Source organism: Protopterus annectens, chromosome 3.part0, assembly GCF_019279795.1.
Source record: "Protopterus annectens isolate FY-2018-M chromosome 3.part0, PAN1.0, whole genome shotgun sequence".
NCBI classification, from domain to species: domain Eukaryota; kingdom Metazoa; phylum Chordata; order Ceratodontiformes; family Protopteridae; genus Protopterus; species Protopterus annectens.
The window spans coordinates 485,548,613-485,553,612 of record NC_056731.1 but is presented as its reverse complement, the minus strand read 5'-3'; the positions used below and the strand labels follow the sequence as shown (position 1 = coordinate 485,553,612).

Below are 5,000 nucleotides of genomic sequence, written 5' to 3'. Positions count from 1 at the left end.
CACAGTCCCTCCTCCTTCCTACTCCTTTTATCCAACCAGCTTTCCCCTATCTATCCCATTCCCCCATCAATCTCCCCCCTGAGTTTACTTCTATCTTCCACGGACTGTGGCGCCCTTTTTCAAACCCTGTTCTAGGCGTCCACAGTATCCCTGCATCGGTCCTGCGGTTTGGGCTTCCTGATTTCGTATCCTGGTAGGTTTTGTCTAAGTAATTGTACATGATTGTGGAACACCCACTGTGCTTATCTCTCTGTATTTGCTGTTAATTTGTTTTATTAGATACTGCAGTCCTCGCGTGTGTGTTTTTCCCCTTTACTGTGTTTGTCGTGTTGAATCTGTATAACACTGTAGAACACCTACTGTGCTAATCTCCATGTACTTTGCTGTTAGATTGTTTAATTAGATACTGCTGCTTGTGTTGGCATCTTCCCCTCTACTGCTTATGCAGCAATCAACTTAGATCACATTGTAACATACTAAATCATCGTTTTAGTCCTGCAAGCTGTTTTTATGGGTCTGTTGAGGCTATGTATTAACTCCGTTGCTCCAATTTAAAGTTTACTGGGTGAACGACATAGTCAACTGCATAGACTTTCCATTTTACTCTACTATATTTATCCTGCTGAAAGAATACCACTAAGTGAAATACTGAATGCCTATTACTTTAGGTTTTCCTCACTCAATTACAGGCACAGCAGCTACTTTTTTACTATTTACGTCCATTTAGGGCACCACGTGGCCAATATATTGTCTCTGGATATAGCGTAGCACAAAACAAAAAGCAAGCCTAATTAAAGTGCAAGCAGAACGCTCACCTTTATAATCTTTAATTGTATTTGCTGTACGCCTGCTAAAAAAAAAAACTTTACTGCGCATGATAAAGCACGCCAAACTAAAATTGTACAGCTGTATGCCTGCTTTTACTATCCAAAAGATACACTACTGAACGCCTGTTACTTTCATAATCTTTACCGTGCATATCACAGGACAACTGTTTTTATTTATCTTTTCTCTGTGCATTGTGTTATGTGTGCACCACGCAACATATATACATTTGCTAAACCTGTTATTTTATTTTTCACTTTTAAACTACTGAACTGTTGAAATACTCCCGTGGTTTCACTATATTGTTGGAAGTTATTACAGTTTAAATGTATTACTCTCATGTTGCTCAATTCTGACTGTTTGTAAGGTTATCAAATGACTGTTTTTTACACTTTTCTGAAGCTGTTTGAGTTGCTATTTTAATGTTATAGTTTCACTGTAATGATGAATTTATACTGTATTTCTACTGGATATTGCTTTGCTTACTACTGTCTACTCCATGCTTTACTGTGAAGCAACTAATTCCTCTCTAACTGTCCTGGGTCTCTAATATATAACTCAGCTGCATAAACTGTTACTATTCAAATCTCATTTCTGAAGCTCAAGTAATACCTCTCTGTAGCCTATCCTCCATTATCTGTGCTCTGCTTTATTATCCCCTCTGCTCTACTCTGCCTTCCCCCCCCCCTTCTTTCCCTTGTTCTTACCTTTTTTACCTGCAATTTAACTAACTGTGTTGTGTCTCTCTCATTTCTACAGTAACTTGCCCTGGGTGCTCCCTCCCTACATTTTAAGCAAAGAAATACCTCTGGCAACCTCCTGAAGACACATTGAGTTCACCTGCTTGCCTGGTACTTAGAAAGCTACCACTAAGAAGACCCCCCCCCCCGTACATGATTGAGTAAATGTATGTGCTTACAACTAATTTCTCTGCTAACTTGTACTTCCTTTGAGTTAGTCTGACTTTCCGTGTGTGTTTTTAGCAGCCCACCGCAGACCGCTTGCCTTCTCCCTCCTCCTGTTAACCCTATCTTAGAATTTTTTTTTATTCATCCCTTCTGCTCACTATCTCCCTCCACCTCTAGGTAGCAGCTCTTGCCTACGCAACCCCGCCAGTCACTCTTTATATACCCAATAAGTTTAATCCTCACACTAGAGCCTCTAGCCACAAGAGAAAGCTGTGATCTAATATTCACACCTGGTAATATCCCCTCCCTCCTTACTCTACCTCTCTCAGTAAGAGCTGACTAAAATACCTTTCCTGAAAAGTAAAACAAGAAAGAATCATATAATCTAGTACAAACCTCCTCTCTTTAGTTATTTCAACTGCTTCTTATTGTTACTTTTTTCTGCTGCACTCTCCTCGCCCTGCGGGCTTACTCCGCTCCCCTACCCAGCCCCCAATTCTCACCCGCCCCCAGTACTCCTACCCTTATTCATCACTTGCCCCTCCCTCTTAGTCATATTACCCAATTACTACACCCCTTTCAACTCCTCCCACCAAAATCCCTCCCTCCCACACTCTTCCAGTCATACTCCACTCACCCATACTCTCCTCCTCTCTCCCTTACTTCCTAGAAAACCTCAATCCCACTATAAACCCTCTCTCATTATCAGCCTTTCTCTCCCCTTCACATCTACACTTCTCTCTCTCTCTCTCTCTCTCTCTCATCTAACATGACCTCCTTAAATTACCACACTTTCCAGGTCCAGTGTCTCCTTTCTCTCTTCCTAATTCCCTTATGCTATGCTAGCTCATATTCCTCCCTTACTTGTCCATTACTACCCACAAAAGTAACCTCCATACAATTCCATCCTCATCCTCACTATTACTCACATTTCCACTCTATCTCCCCCTTTCTCCTTCAGCCCAAACCTCTCCACCTACTCCATCCTAAATTCTTCCTCTTCACCTGCAAAGCTAAGATACTGTCACCTAATCTAATCTCAAAACTCCCTGAACACATTCCTAGCAAACCAAAATGTCTAAAAGACATTCCCTTCAACAACATCATCCAAGCCAGTGATATCCATCCCAACCCCGGTCCTACTCACTATAATAACACCTACCTCTCTACTTCTTCCTCCAACATTAATCACTTAAAGATCATCACTATCAGTGCACAGAGTCTTTGTAACAAAGCTCACCACTTCCATACTTGGCTAAACCACAACCAACCTGACATCCTAGCCATATCTGAAACTTGGCTCAAACCCTTCAACTCCAACTCAGAGATCCTGCCCCAAGGATACAATAGTCTCAGAAAACACTGACTAGGAAAAAAAGGTGGCGGCACTGCCCTAGTCTACTCTAACCTCCTCACCTTAATTCCCCTCCAAATTCCAATCCCACAATTCCAAAACAGCGAACTAACTGCTGGACTACTTAAGCTAAACAAGCACAAAAATATTTGCTTCATTGCCCTCTATATCTCTCCTGGTAATAATAGCTCAACTCTTGAGGAGATTCTCTTATGGGCATCCACAAAACTTAACTACGAAACTTATATCTTAGGAGATGTAAATATTGACTGGAACAAAATAATTAGCCCCTCTCCATCCCTATCCATCAGTCTCTACAACTTTACTCAAATCATCCACTCTATCACTCAACCTAATAAAACAAATCCCCCTGGTTCCACTTTAGATTGGATCCTAGTCTCAAATCCTAACAAAATAACCAACTCAGGCACAATTCCAGATACCATTAGTGACCACCTCCCAGCCCTTATCCATCGCTCCACTAGCTCTTCCCCATACCAACATCAATACATTCACACTCGTAACCTCACCAACTTTAACCCCACCACTTTCTCAATCATACTTAAACAAATGAACTGTCAAACTCTAAAAACCCTTCCCCTTGAGAAAGCCATAGACTACTTCAACTCCATCTTCCTTGACACTCTAAACTCCCTAGCCCCCCTAAGATATAAACGAATAAAAACTAATACAGCTCCATAGCTTTCCAAACAAACAAAACAGGCTATACACCAAAGAGACAAACTTTGGAAGCTCTACCAAAATAATAAAATGCCCACTACCCTGCTTTAATTTAAACAGCTCTGCAACCTAGTAAAACAGCTAATCACCAAGGACAAAAAATCCTACTATATCAAGCTCCAGTCCAATAACAATAAAAACCCAAAGCAATTCTGGAATTCTATAATCTCTCTCCTCCATCCAGGCTCAAAGAATAATCCCTGTCCTGACCCAAGCAAATCCGACCCAGAACTAGGCACTGAATTTAATTCATTTTTCATAGAAAGCATCTCTGCCCTTACCAAATCTTTTCCTAACAATAACCCAACTGCCCCTCACTCTCAGCCTCCAAACTCTCCTAACAACCCTCCTCTTCTGTTTGAGCTTAAACCCGTCTCCACAAACTTTATAAAAAAACTCCTTTCCAAACTCAAACCATGCAGTAATGCTCCTGACAATATTCCCCCCTCCTACCTAAAATATGCTGCAGATGGTTTTGCTCTCTCAATCAGCATCAGTATAAACAGATTCATAAATGAATCCTACATCCCCAAACTTTGGCGTTCAGCTTATATCATCCCTCTCCATAAAAGAGGCAAAAATACAAGTATCTCTAATTTCCACCCCATTGCTCTGCTCTCCCCAATCTCTAAAATACTTGAAAAATGCATTCACCACCAATATATGCCATTCCTAACCCAAAACAATCTTCTCACACCCACCCAGCATGGTTTCCGCCCAGCCCACAGCACCATAACTGCCCTTCTCTCTTTTCTTGAAACTGTCAATCAAGCCCGAGACTCTGGATACCTAGTTTATACTGTTTTACTAGATCTGTCTAAGGCATTTGACACAGTTTCCCACAACCACTTACTCATCCATCTCTCAAACCTTCACCTCTCAACAAAAGCTCTATCCTGGTTCTCTAGTTATCTAGCAGACAGATCTCGGGCAGTCAAATGGAAGAACTCTATCTCTTCTTTCTTAACTACCCCTACAGGCATACCACATAGATCCATCCTTGGGCCCATGCTTTTCAACATTTTCATCAATAACTTCCACACTGCTATTTAAGATGCAAAAATCATTCAATATGCCAATGATTCTACCTTAGTCTGCTCTGTTACTAACTTCTTTGAACTGCTGACAAAAACTCAAACTGCATTCTCCACAACAGAAAACTGGATGCACCA

At 41.2% G+C, this 5,000-nt stretch overlaps 1 protein-coding gene across 2 annotated transcripts in view; it reads right to left on the bottom strand.

The window, feature by feature from the left end:
• Positions 1 to 5,000, bottom strand: part of LOC122796441 (adenylate cyclase type 1-like) — a 1,016,273-nt gene that overhangs the window by 858,504 nt on the left and 152,769 nt on the right. The window lies entirely within an intron of this gene.